At 41.0% G+C, this 15,000-nt stretch overlaps 1 protein-coding gene across 6 annotated transcripts in view; it reads left to right on the top strand.

The window, feature by feature from the left end:
• Positions 1–15,000, top strand: part of MAPKAP1 (mitogen-activated protein kinase associated protein 1) — a 254,437-nt gene that overhangs the window by 61,384 nt on the left and 178,053 nt on the right. The window lies entirely within an intron of this gene.

The raw sequence follows: 15,000 nt of genomic DNA, 5'->3' as shown, positions 1-15,000 counted from the left end.
GAGGAAATGGATGAGGTCACATCCATCATTAGAAAATTTTATGATCAAAATGAGACATTTAGGAACATTTGGAGACAAGTATTTAGATTTTTGTGTGTTTGTTTTGTTTTTTTGCTGTAAGCAGGGCAGATTTTTTTACTCATCAAACATTTATTGAATGTTTACCTTGCTAAGCAGTCTCGGGGTGCATTGATAAAAGGGTAGACCCTGCCCTCAAGAAGCTAGCTCAGAGTCTGGTGAAATAAACAGACCATGATGATCCAAGGACAAGATGACTTGGAAGTACAGGGGAAAAGAGTCAGGCCTAGACTGAGGTCTTACTAGAAGAAGTTAGTATTAAGCCCAGACTTGAGGGGTGAGGAGATTCTGGCTGGAATCTTTATGCTTTAGTTTTTCAGTGACTGTCTTGAAGATTTTGCCCTCACACACCTGCCTGTGTGCAAGTATATTTCCCAAGAAGGGGAAATAAACCTTTCATTGCCCTCTTCATCACAGCCTTTCAGATAGCTAGCTGTCATTCCTTCCAAGAAACCTAGAAGTTCTGATTCAGTTCTTATGTATTCAAAACCAGACGCTGTATTTGCTGCCATGTAAACTTTTTTCTCCTGGAAAATTCCTGCTTGTCTTCTTTAAGAACTTAGATGTCACCTTTTCTATTACATTTCCTTTATTCATCTGATGGTAACTTCCTCCTCTGTATTTCTATAACACTTTTTTTTTTTTGGAGTCTGTGTTTCACTCTGTCACCCAGGCTGGAGTACAGTGTCATCATCACAGCTACCGCAGCCTCAATCTGCTGGGCTCAGGCGATTCTTCAACCTCAGCTTTCCAGATAACTGGAACTACAGGCATGCGCCACCACGTCTGGCTGATTTTTTTGATTTATTGTTGAGATGAAGTTGGGCCAAGTTGACCAGGCTGGTCTCAAGCCCCAGAGCTCAGGCAATCCTTTTACCTCCACCTCCGAAAGTGCTGAGATTATAGGTGTGAGGCATGGCGCCTGGCCTGTTTATGACTTTTTTTTAGTTGGAATCTTACTCTGTTGCCCACACTGGAGTGCAATAGCACGTACACAGCCACTGCAGCCTTGACCTGCTGGGCTCAGGTGATCCTTCCGCCTCAGCCTTTCAGGTAGGTGGAACTACAGGTACATGCCACCACACCTGGCGAATTTTTTTTTTAATGTATTGTAGAGATGAAGTCTCGCCAAGTTGCCCAGGCTGGGCTCAGGCAATCCTCTCTCTTCGGCCTCCCAAAGTGCTGGGATTATAGGTGTGAGCCACCGTGCCCAACCTGTATCTCTTTAGAGTATACATTTGTCTCTTTCTGTGTCCCTTTTCCCCCTTCTTCTCTGTGTACATAGTGCCCAGCATCATGTTCAATAGGTATTGAGTGAGAGGGAGGGAAAATTTAAATGATTAGGAAAACAGTAATAGCAACCAGCATATATTGAGAATTTGCTATGTTTCAGGCACAATTCTAAAGTGCTTTGCATGTATTGATTGATCCTCAAAACAGCCCTGTAAGGAACTACTTTAATCCCCAGTGAGAGGTGAGAAAACTGAGGCATGGAGAGGTTAAATAGCTTGCCTTATGTCAGGCAGGTAGGATTTGGGGAGTCAGCATTTGAACCCCAGGTGCTCCAGCTCCAGATAGGATTCTTACTCTGTGTATGTGAAAGGCTCCCAGAGGTCTTCCACTTGTTATTGTGAGGTTAATTCTCAGCCAGATTTTAAGTGGCTCCATGTTTTCTCAAAGGGGTTGGCCACAAAGGTGATGATCATTCCTTTTGCCCTGAGGTTTTCATAAAGTCTTTTTGTGAGTGGAATATTTGTAGCTGAAACCATTTAGGAGACAATGAGGTGCTTAGGGACAGAGTGCTGCTGTTCTACCAATGACACAATGTTTTATGTGCTGCACTCTTAAAGGGTACAGGCTCTGTTTCCTCAGGCCCAAATGATTGAAGGATGTGAGTGAAGTAAGCAGATTTCAGTTTAATCTCGGACAGATGGAGCTAATTTGTACAGACCAGTATTTAGACTTGACTGGGAGAAAGAATGTTGCTTGTAGGAAAAGCAGAAAAATATTAATGTGTATTTTGTGTGCAAAACAAAGGGCCTTTCTGTGAAATCAGTAATGTTCAAGTAATTATTCTCAAAGACAAGTTTCCAAAGTGAGACTTAAGCCAGCATTGATTGGAGTACTTTCTTTTTCACCACTCTTTCCACAGTGTGTCCCTGAGGTCAGCCAGTGATTCCTTTGCAGTGTCTGTCAGATTTGACATTTCTAGATTCACTAGTCACTCCCTTATTCCAGAACCATAGCACATCCCATATATTATAGTGGCAGCTTCCAGCCCTATCTCCTGCCACTTGTCCCCTCTCTTTTGGTGTGTCCTGTGCAGTGGTAGCCAGAGTAAATACTCCCACTGCCCTCCTGAGGTAGCAGAACCAAACTCCTCCATGCCCAGAGCCTGTTAGCATCAGTACCCTCTCCCGCAGATCCTTTCCAGCTTTCATTCTGACTGTTGAGTTCAGCTCAGCTATTATGGTCAATCATCTGCCTTCCTGTTGTGGATATGCTACTTCAATACATCATTTCTCATTTTAGCTCTGTGATAGCTCAGAGAGAGATTTTTATTCTTGTTTTCTAGATAAGGAAACAAAGATACAGAGAGGAGAAAACCCCGCAAGAAAACTGGCTTGGAGATACAAAATAATTATTTGTGGAATCTTGTGTACTATATAACCTGGAGTCAGTCTGATTCCAGATTTTCTGTCATCCTACCTCCTAGTATGAGCCCGCTTTACTTATTACCAGTTTTGTTCTCTTGCCACAAATGGTTTCTAAGTTTTTCATACATCTAGCCCATTTCCTCTTTTTCTTTAGAACACAGGGCAAAACTCATCCTGATTAGCACTTTGATACTTGAACCACCTTTTATCTGCTCATTTCCTCTGCACTTTTGTATCATTTATATTACACTTAATTAGATATTGATTTGCGACATTTCTAATCTGATCACGTGTGTTTATGTGTGTCTTAGCTGGATACATGGGCTTTTGGGGCAGAGACTGAGTGTGGTAGATTAAGGGTTGGACAGATATGGGTCCTAGATCTGCCACTTATTGTTTGTGCTATCATGGGTAGGTAAGAACTTAATTTCTCTTGGATCTAGTGTCCTCTCTTTCCAACCTTGCTGGTAGGAGTTGGGCAGATTATCTGAAGGATCATAAGTGAAAAAAATACTGCTATAGTCATTGGCACATAACTGGTAACCAAAGCCTACTTGTTGATTTCATTTGTTTGGTCAATTAATGCTTTATTATTACAATTTATTTTTATTTTTTGGGGGTCAGGTTTTCACTCTGTCACCCAGGCCGGAGTGCAGTGGCACCATAATGGCTGACCACATCCTCAGTCTCCTGGGCTCAAGTGATCCTTCCACCTCAGCCTCCTGAGTAGCTGGGACTGCAGGCACGCACCACCAAGGCCTGCTAATGTTTTTGATTTTTTTTTTGTAGGGATGGGGTCTTGCTGTGTTGTCTGGGCTGGTCTTGAATTCCTGGGCTCAAGCAGTCCTCCCACCTCTTATCTGGCAAATGTTATAGTTATAGGCTTGTTAAGTGTGGGGAAATTTTCGGTTATGTACTTTATCTAATTTGCCTGTATTGTGTTTTTGATATATATGCATTAAAACTTTTTCCAAACCAGTACTTTCCAGTGTTTCTACGGTATTTGGTTTCTTTTTTCTTGCTTCTTATCCAGTTTATTTTTGTCTTCTTCTATATGCATCCCTTTCTAAATAACTGTTGTCTGTCCTAGGCATGACACCTACTATTAGAGAGGTGGTTTCTGCCTTTGGCATGGCCCAGAGTTGTGTTCATCTGAGAGCCAGTCTCATTTTTTATGTTGTTCAGCAGCAGTTCCCTAGGGTTCCTTCTGACACAGATCAGTGGAGGAGAAGCCTTGGGAATAGATGTGGTCTCCGCCTGGATCTGTGTGTCCTTTAGGGGAAAGCACCTCTGAGCAGCAGCTGTTCCCACCACAACAGTCATAGCTGATGCCAGGAGGCCATACATGTCCCAGGCTGAACTGAGCTGCTCTAGTTGAGCCATGTATGAGCAGACATAGCTGTGTTTTCTAACAACTTTTTGTTCTCTCTTATTGAGCTCCTACTTCCTAGGTCCTATGGATAGAGAAATGAGCAAATTACCATCCCTGCTCTGAAGTAACTTGTAGACTAGAAAGTATACAAGCCACAATAAAGAAACATTAAGAAAGTACTGTATTAAAGACTCAACTCAAAAAATCAAAATTTTGGTTGGGTGCGGTGGCTCACGCCTGCAATTGCAATATTTTGGGAGGATTGCTTGAGGCCAGGAGTTTGAGACCAGCCTGGGCAGCAGAGTGAGACATTGCCTCTACTAGATAGATAGATAGATAGATAGATAGATAGATAGATAGATAGATAGATAGATAGACAGATAGATGTCAAAGTAGAAAAATAAACATTTCATGTTCTGTATCTCTCTTTAAGCCGTAGATGCTAAACCATCTTTATATCATTTACCATGATTTATAGTTTAGGTGTGATTTTTGCATTCTGCTTTTTCACCTACTTTTGTAATCTTTGAATTGTCTTGTTTGTATATAATGCAAATAGTGCTTCCTTTGGGCAGATATTTCACAGTTTATGTGCCACTTTCTTAAACAGGGACTGCTTCATGGGGAGTCTTATGGAGAAGGCAAAGGTAGGGAGTATTTTTTCAAGTAGCAGAACATTGATCTTGGTGAAGGTGCAGTGGTAGGAGCCAGTTCAGCCTGAACATACAGTGGGATGCATATTTCTTGGCTTTTTTATTAAGCAGCACTTGGGGAACTTAGACAGAAAAAGGTGGTTTGGGAAATAGGAGGAACCTAGTGGTAGTTTGTATTTAAGAGCTTTAATTTAGTTTGAGAGGTATTTGGAAACATCTCTAATCTTCTGAGAAGTAGCTTGTGCCACAAATGATCTTTGGAGTGAGTGAAGCTGTTCTAAGGTTCTGGCTGTTGGTATAAATAGACATTTAAGAGTATCTGGTAAATCAGAGGATAGAATGAGCAGCACTTGATGGTTGCCTGACTTTTTGGAAATAGTAGGCTTCAGAGAGGGAAGGCTGGAATTGCTGAAGAACAGTGTGCCTCCAGTTGAATGGAAAAAGAGTAAGGATTAGTGCCTAGGAGAATGAATCCAACATTAGACCAGTTATCCCTATTTGTTGACTCATTAGAGAAGGATGACATTTTCCTTCAGTAAATTGATATAGAGAAAAACAAAGAACTAACAGTCAAAAGATGTGGTTTTCTGTTCCAAGTTCTGTCCTTTGTTGCTAATTCCTTTAGATGAACTCTGAGAATCTGTTTCCCTACCTGAAAAAAAATGGGAACATAGCACCTACTTGACACAGTTACTGTGAAGGTTAAAATGGAAAATGCTATGGAAGTGCTGTAGAGGCTGTCTACTGTTACTCTGCTGAGCTGTTATAGTAAATCTTGTTTTGAGACTTTGACTTTCCATCTCCCCTGTAATCCTTCATCAAACATTGCCAAGATCACATTCAAAGGAAAAATGTAAACCATACCTAACTTCAGCAGTCCTCAGTTTGCCCAAAGAAAATGGGTTTGTAAAGCCATGTAATGTTCTTTTGCTAGCTAGAAAGGAGGTGACATTGTAATTGTTTCCGTGAGATTTTTCCCCCTCCCCACCTTGTAAAACCTGTATTCATATGTTTTATAAGACTCCCCTGCAAGTCTAATTTGATGACAAGAATCACCATTATTGCTAAATTTATTACAAGTTCACTTCTTTTCCCTGAGTGGCTCATTATTGAGTCCTGGAAATACAACCATGTTTTTGTTTAGGAGGAGGTTGTGAGGAAGAACTTAGGGATGACTTTTAAATAAGAGAACTTCGTATTATATTTATCTGTCTAGAGGCAATAAATCTGTTTCAGCAGATTAAATACAGACTTCTTTTTAAAGCTCTGTTTTCTCAAACCTCTTATCAGCAGCACTTGGCAGTAATCACACCTATGGAAACTTGTAATTTTCCTCAAGGAGGTGACACTGACAGAATTAAAAATGAAGGAGCCCCCCTGAAAAGCAAGTTCATTACAAATTAACAGTGGTCTTAGCAAAGCAGTGGGCTAAGGCGTGTCAAATAGCGATATGGATAAAGAAACCCAGCATTTTAAACTGTCAGAGCTGGGAGCAGGGCTAGCCTGAGAACAAATTAATCACATATTGTCAAGGCAAAGTTGCATCAAATTAACACATCGGATTCCAGCATATTAATGTTAGAATGCTTTCACCTGATTATTACTGCAAACCATTGCCACTCTTTGAATGCAAAGATATAATTAAATTGCTAAATAGAAAGTGCATATAATATCTCCACATGCATTTAGGATGCATGAGCTGAAAAGTGCACATCCTAGGAAGTGACAGATTCTATTTGTAGGAGGGAAAACTTTACTTTTTCCCCCTTTTATTTACTTGAAAGTACTAGAGTATGAAATTAGAAAAGTTAGTTATGTTATTCATATTCTATATGAGTTAAATGAAATACAGGTTTAATTTAACTGATTTGCTACACTGGCTGTGAGTACATAATTACCTCTACATTTTTCTGGAAAAGAAATGGAAAAATGTTGCACAATAGTCCTTTGACACAAAATTGTCCACTATACATAATCCTAGTGGTGGATTTGTCATCAGAAGATACTTTGGAGAAACTAGATTGGCCATTCTGACAGTTGTCTTTTATGTAAGGATTCTTTCTAGTTCTGCTTAATCTAGTATGTGTTTTATGATATTTAAAATAATAAATCAGGCAGAAGCCCAGCTGTGGTTGAGCTTTCTGATCAAGGAGGAAGACCAGCAAGAAGAACTTCCTTTTTATTAGTCCCTGCTTATTCCAGGTTTTACTGGAGCCAGGCCTCTGGCTTGCCATCTTCGTTACACGCTTTCAAGCTTGCTGTCTCTGCTACTCACACCTAGACTTGAGTACTCTCCCTCTGTCCTCTACCAAACTTCATTTACCTTGTGCATTTTAATTTTCCTTAAATCTCACCTTCTTCCATGAAGTCTCCTTCAGCAACTCACATATTCAGTCTTCTCTTTTTTGCTTTTTGGTTGAACCATTTTGCATTTACAAATGCTCACTTAGCAGGAGCTGAAGGACTTATAAACCTGAAAAAAATAAGTAGTGATTACTAGGAGCCACCATGGGTTCACTCAGAACCAGCAGGGCAGAACTAGTTCATTTCTTTCTTTGACAAGCTTATTGGCTAAATAGAGTACTGCGGTTATGGTATTCTGAATTTCAGTAAAACATCTATTTTAGCAGAATCTGTACAGTATTCTGTAGGCAAGCTGGAAATATGTTGGCCAGTAACACTGTGGTCAGGTGGGCTTGCACCTGGCTGAGTGGCTAGGTATGGAATGGTGATTAATGGATTTGTGTCAAACTGAGAGCTCCCTGTTACAGTAAACTGCTTGTCTTTCTGTGTTCCCTGTGGTCAAAGACCTGAATGAGAACACTGATGATAGGCTGATCTCATTTGTGGAAGGCAGAAAGCTGGGAAGAATAGCAGGCATGTGTAGTGCAGGGACTGAAGTGGTCTTGACATGCCATAGTGATATTTGCACTTAGGTCATAAAATGCAGTCATTTATGTATGGGAGTGGTAGTGGAGAAGGGGAAGGGGAGGATGAGGTTTAACCAAGTAGTACATGGTTTGTTGTAAGCTCAGTGTGATTAAGCAGAGCCAGATAGTTGGAAGAAAAACTTCATTCATTCATTCATTTCTCAGGTATTTCCTTGTAATGTGCCAGGGACTTGGCTAATGCTGAGGATACCGTGGTAAATGAGATCATCCCTAATTTATTGGTATGTGTAATTGTACAGGGGATTAAGACAATTACTAAACAGTGTAATAAATGCTATGGGAGAAAAGTTCAGTAGAGTGAGTTCTTCGAGGAGGGACACTTGGTCTGGACTTGGCATGGAAGAATATCAGGGAAGACTCCATAGATTAACCCTAAGCCAAGCCTTGAAGGACGGGTGGGGACTAGTCAGACAAGAGGATGTGTAAGGGAAGTGCTGGTATAAAAGTCTGAGGTAGGACAGATATTCTGGTGAATTCTGGGGAATGAAAGTAGTAAGGTGATTGGAACATAGAGAATGAGGGTATGCCAGGCTCAATGGCTCAGCCTGTAATCCTGCGCTTTGGGAGGCCAAGGTGAGTGATTTGCCTGAGCCTGTGTGTTCGAGACCCGCCTGGGCAATTTGGCAAGACCTCATCTCTACAATAAATCAAAAAAATTAGCCAGGCGTGGTGGCACACGCCTGAAGTTCCAGCTACTTGGAAGGCTGAGGCGGAAGGATCGCTGGAGCCCAGCAGGTCGAGGCTGCGGTGGCCAGGAGCGTGCCACAGCACTCCGGTCTGGGCGACAGAGTGAGACTCCAACTCAAAAAAAAAAGAGAATGAGGGTAGAAGAGGTGATAGATAGATGAGGCTTGACAGAAGAGTTTGGGTTTGTTCCTGATAGTTGTATTTAGAGCAGGAAACAGAGATTCTTAGCTCTGAATATATCACTGTGTCTCCGATTAGCACAAGTAGAGAATTTAGTGTGGTGGGGAGTATTGAGTTCCTATACACAGACATTTACAACTGTAAGTGGCTTCTGTTAGACAAGGGCCACTAGGAGGTGGTGAGGTTTATGAGCCAGGTAGCATACATATGAGTTGAGGTTTATAGAATCCTTCCAGAAAAGAAAAGACCCAGGAAGATCTGAGCATTGCCTGAAAATAGAAGGCTTCTTCCATAGAAGAGACTCTTCATGGCTCTGCCAGGCTGGACATGGCAAAGGGAGGTGTCTTAGTCCATTTTGTGTAGCTGTAACAGAATACTGGAGACCGAGTTATGTATTTATTTATTTATTTGAGTTAGCGTCTCACTCTGTCACCCAGGCTGGAGTGCAGTGGCACACTCACGGCTACCCCAGCGTCAACCCCAGCGTCAACCTGCTGGGCTCCGGTGATCCTTCCCCCTCAGCCTTCCAAGTAGCTGGAGCTACAGGTGTGTGGTACCACTCCCGGTACTTGATAAAGAAAAAAGGTATATTTGGTTCACAATTCTGATGGCTGGAAAATTCAAGACTGGGCATCTGGTGAGGGCCTCAGGCTGTTTCCACTTATGGCAAAAGGCAGAAAGGGTATTGGGGAGTACAGAGATCACATGGCAAGAGAGCGAGCCAGGAGGTGCCGGGTTCTTTTTAACAACCAGCTCTCTCAGGAACTAATAGAGTGAGAACTTACTCACCCCTAATGGAGGGCATTAACCTGTTCATGAGGTATCTGCCCCCATTACCCAAACACCTCCCATTAGATCCCTCTTCCAACATTGGGAATCGAATTTCAACATAAGATTTGGAGGAAGCAGACACCCAAACCAGAATAGGAGTGTTAATCATGTTTCCATGGTTAGTTGTTCATTACTGGTTGTTTGTGGGAAGCAGTACAGTAAAAAAATTTAAAAAGAGCCCTAACTTCCTATACTTGCAGTGAAATACCAGGGCTGCTGCAGATTGCCTCTTTCTGAGCTGTTGTAACCTCATGTGTAAAATAATAAACCACATAGTTTTTGAAGGCCAGAGATAGTGTATTATAAAGCAGCTGGCACAGACCTGTGCCCAGTAGGAATCTAGCCAGTTATTGTGGAGTGAAGATTCTTGGACCCTTGACTGTCTCAGAGGTTACTAGAGTTAGGTGTCACTGATTCTGTTTCTATTTTATAGGGGATCTAAGACCTTAGTTGACTCTGTGTTTAGTGTCCCCTGCCCTTCTGTTCTTCCATCCAACTTCCCTACACCGTTTGTGAGTTCAAACCTGCAAGCTAACTTTGACATTCATGTCACTTGACTATGTTTATGAATTAAGTCTATTTGCAAAAGCCACATTTATTGTACTCCACAGACATCTAAAACTGACTTTTGTGTTATGCATGGCCCTACCTGCCTCTACTATTAATAGATGTTTGGAAGTGAACTAAGCCTGCATTTTCATGTTCTTATCTCTTTTTTCTCCAGGTTTTAAAAAAGCACTGTGGTCAAAAAACACATAAAATTTATCATCTTAACCAATTTTAAGTGTATAATATAGGAGTGTTAACTATATGTACATTGTTGTACAGCAAATATCTGGAACTTTTTAACCTTGCAAAACTGAAACTCTATATCCAGTGAACAAATTCTGCCCCCCCCCGCAATTACTATTTTACTTAAAGTTTCTAAGAGTTTGACTGTTTTAAATATCTCATAAATGGAATAATGCAATATTTGTCTTTTTATGACTAAGTTTATTTCACTTAGCATAATATCCTCAAGGTTCATTCATGTTGTAGCATATGGCAGGATTTCCTTACTTTTTAAAGCTCACTAATGTTCTGTTCCATGTATATACCACATTTTCTTTATTCATTTGTCTGTTGATGACATTTAGTTTGTTTTAACTCCTGAGTATTGTGAATAATTCTATAGTAAACATGGATGTTCAGATATTTCTTTGAGATCCTATTTTCAAATATCCCTTTGTGATCCTATCCCAGAAGTGGGATTGCTGGAATTATCTGATAATTCCATTTTTAATTTTTTGAGGAACTGACACATTGTTTTTCATAATGGCTATTCTATTTTGCATTCCTACTGACAGTGTACAGGCTTCCAATTTTTCCACATCCTCTTCAACACTTGTTATTTTCTCTGTGTGTGTGTGTGTGTTTACATTGGTGTGTGTGTGTGTGTGTGTGTGTGTGTGTGTGTGTGTGTATGTTTACATTGGCCATCCTAACAGGTATAAGGTGATACCTCATTGTGGTTTCAATTTATATTTTCCTAATTCTAGTCATGTAGACCATCTTCTCATATGCTTATTGTTCACTTGTATATCTTCTTTGGAGTAATGTCTATTCAAGTCTTTTGCCCATTTTTTAATCAGATTTTTTTGTTGTTGAGTTGTAGGAGACTATAAGGGTATTCTGGTTATAATCCTTGATCAGATATATGGCTTACAAATATTTTTTCCTATTACGTAGGTTGCCTTTTTACTCCGTTGATTGTTTCCTTTGCTGTACTGAAGTTTTAAAGTTTGATGTAGTCCCATTTGTCTATTTTTACTTTTGTTACCTTTTTTTAAATGTCATATCCAAGAAATTTTTGTCACATTTAATGTCATGAAGTTTTCCTCCTTGTTTTCTTCTAGAGGTCCTATAGTTTCAGGTCTTTAATTCATTTTTGTTAATTTTTGTATGTGGCATATTGTAGAGTCTAACTTTATTTTTTTGCATATGGTTTTCCAATACCACTTGCTGAAGAGACATACTCTTGTCTTAGGTAACTTATAATGAGAGCACTGTCCACAGATGTAAAGATGATATTTAGAGTTTTATCCTTCATATTTAAATGACTCTTCTTGATGATCTGTGTTAGGTTAAAAATCCCAGCTGGGCTTCCAAATGTTAGGACAGGCCCGATGGGAGTCTGGTCTGCTATCCGGTGTCACGTGCAAGATGCAAAGAATTGCACACCAGTTAGATTGGAAAATGTAGTTTATTTAGAAAGTAAATTAGAGAGAGAGTTGATTCACCTCCCCAAGGTAGGGGAGAGGGCCAGAGCTAGGAAACATAACCTGGCCATAGCTCAAAGAACACATGGCCAGACTTACCTTAGAAAGGCAGTGGCAAATGGCTGCTCAAAGAAAAATTCTTTTAAGCCTTTCCTTTGATGGGGAAAGATCATTAAGGTGATTGGGTGGTGGTCTGCTCCAGGTCATCATGGAGGGCAGGTATGCATGAGTACTGTTGTCAGGTGATGGACAGCAGGCAGATAGGTGGGTTAGTCACATGACTTATCATATTGTCTGCTGTGAAGTGCTGATTAGGTTAACTTGTTTATGAAACAAGCTGGGGATGGAGTTGTAAAACAATTATCAATAGCTACCTCTGAGAAACCTGTTGTGTCCTTGGCTAGTGATTAAAAGATAAATTAGAGTGAACTGCTAGAGAAAATGACAATGTTAAAATGGGTGTTCAACCCTGGCTCGGTGGCTCAGCCTATAATCCCGTGCCTTAGGAGGCTGAGGTGAGTGGATTGCCTGAGCCCGTGCGTTAGAGAACCGCCTGGGTAAATTGGCAAGACCTTATCTCTACAATAAATCAAAAAATTAGCCGGGCGTGGTAGCGCGCGCCTGTAGTTCCACCTACTTGGAAGGCTGAGGCGGAAGGATCGCAGGAGCCCAGCAGGTCGAGGCTGCGGTGGCTGGGAGCGGCCACTGCACTCCAGTCTGGGTGACAGAATGAGACTCCAACTCAAAAATAAAATAAAATGGGTGTTCATTGATTATATTGACTCCATATTATGTCTTCTCAATCTGCAAAGTGAATAATTTTACTTAGAATACCCTCTTACCTTGTCACTTTCCTGGTCTTCTTGAGCATTCCATAGTCTGTCATACCATGGCCCCTATACTTTGTATATGATGTTCTTTCTACTTGGAATGTCTTCCTTTGTCAGTGAATTCCTGTCTGTTCTCTAAGATTGAGCTCACATATGACCCCCTCTGACACCTGCAAGTTCACTCCCACAAGTAGTACTTCTCACATGCCATTGTAATGATGTATTTATGTATCCTTTGCTCTCATGAGAATGTAAACTCTGTGGACAAGGATAATGTCCAATTCATCTTTATAACCTCAGCAAGTACCACTGACTCTGCTACCCAGTAGTCATTTTGTAAAATTAAGTCAACAAGTTACCTTTGTCATAGGGTCTATAAAATGGTGCAAGCAGGATGGCTTAGTTTGTGTGTAACTAACTGAGCTTCTGTTTCAAATTTAAGAGGTACCTCAGTTCTCTGAGGTCCTTCCTGGCTCTAACAATCTATGAAAACCATTGGAATTTTTATGTGAGCACTCCCATAAGCCCCACAAGATCTATCATCAAATAGGATAAAATGTTAACTTTTTTGAGGGGAGGCGGGGTTAAGGAATTTCATCATTCAAGAGTCAGGTGCCAAGCATGGTGGTGTGTACCTGTAGTCCCAGCTACTTAGGAGGCTAAGGCAGGAGATCACTTTAGCCCAGGAGTTCAAGTCCAGCCTGGGCAACATCTCTAAAAAAATCCTAAAAAATCAGATGAAGTAAAGTATGCTGGCAAGACCTTCCCAGTGTGTTCTGGTTGCAGCAGTTCAGTCTGCTGGTGCAGGCAAGGTATTGCCATGGCACTCTCTTCTGGCTTCACAGTCCCATTTCTAAAATTGGGAAGATTGGACAGGCCTTTCAATTTTTATGGTTCAGTGTATATGTATGTGAGGGGGAATGACTATATTTTGGAAAAGCATATTAAATGTTCTAATGTTAGGAAATGAGAAATTAATTTTTACATAAAAACTTACAAAAAGTAAAGCCTCAGACAATTTGTCTGTAGAAATGTACAGAAGATAGAAGGCATTTTAATGGCATTGGTAGGGTGCATATCATCTTCATGAGAGTGCAAGATTTGTATAGTCATTAGAAGGGGTCATGGGTTAAAGATGGTCATGAAACACTGCATTAGTTTCTGTTCCTGTACTAATTTTCTGTGAGTGTATAATGATGGAAATTTCATAGGTGGCTTCAATGGAATTAATCCTACTTACTTCTAGTGTATCATATGAGTTGCATCTATAGTTTTTGTTTGCTTGTTTGATTTTGTTAACTGAATCCTGTTTCGACCACTTAATAGCTGTGTGACCATAGGCAAATTACTTATTTTCTCTAAGCCTTAGTTTTTTCATCTGTAAAAGGGGCATGATGATATTACTTTCTTTTTCTTTTCTTTTTTTTTGAGTCAGAGTCTCACTCTGTCGCCCAGACTGGAATGCAGTGGCCGCTCCCGGCCACCGCAGCCTTGAACTGCTGGGCTCCGGCGATCCTTCCACCTCAGCCTTCCGAGTAGCTGGAATTACAGGCATGTGCTACCACGCCCGGCTGATTTTTTTATTTATTGTAGAGATGAGGTCTTGCTGCCCAGGCGGGTCGAACCCGCGGGCTCAGGCAATCCACTCACCTCAGCCTCCCAAAGGCACGGGATTACAGGCTGAGCCACCGAGCCCGGCTGATGATAGTACTTTCTTTTAAAAGTTGTAGTGATAATTAATTAGATGAATGAGGGTCTTTTTTTTTTTTTTAAGTTGGGGTCTCCCTCTGTCACCCAGGCTGGAGTGCAGTGGCACGATGACAGCTCACCACAGCCTCAGCCTTCTGGGCTTAGATGAGTCTTCCACCTCAGCCTCTCAAGTAACAGGAACTGTAGGCACGTACCACCTTGTCTGGCTAATTTTTTGATTGTATTTTAGAGACAAAGACTTGCTATGTTGCCCAGGCTGGTCTTGAACTCCTGGACTCAAGTGATTTTTTTTTTGCCTCAGTCCCCCAAAGTGCTGGGATTACAGGTGTGAGCCACTGCGCTCTGCCAAATAAAGGTCTTGCATATAGATGCAGAAAAAGCTTTTGATAAAATCCAGCACCCCTTCTTGATGTATCCCTCGAACATCTAGGCATATGAGGAACATACCTCAAAATAGTAAAAGCCATCTACGAGAAACCCACAGCCAGCATACTCCTAAATGGACAAAAACTGGAACCATTTCCTCTGAAAACGGGAACAAGACAAGGATGCCCATTCTCACCCCTCTTGTTCAATATAGTATTGGAAGTCCTGGCTAGAGCAATCAGAGAAGAGAAGGCAATCAGGGTTGTCAAATAGGAAAAGAGGAAGTCAGGCTATCTCTCTTTGCAGATGACATGATCATGTACCTTGAAAACCCAAGAGAATTTGTCAAAAACTTCCTTACACTGATAAAGGACTTTGACAAAGTCTCAGGATATAAAATAAATGTGCAAAAGACAATCGCATTTCT

Source organism: Carlito syrichta, unplaced genomic scaffold, assembly GCF_000164805.1.
Source record: "Carlito syrichta isolate Samal-C Ts95f unplaced genomic scaffold, Tarsius_syrichta-2.0.1 Scaffold75497, whole genome shotgun sequence".
Classification (NCBI taxonomy): Eukaryota; Metazoa; Chordata; class Mammalia; order Primates; family Tarsiidae; genus Carlito; species Carlito syrichta.
Note: the sequence above shows the minus strand (reverse complement) of the source record. Positions and strands in the feature narration are given on the sequence as shown.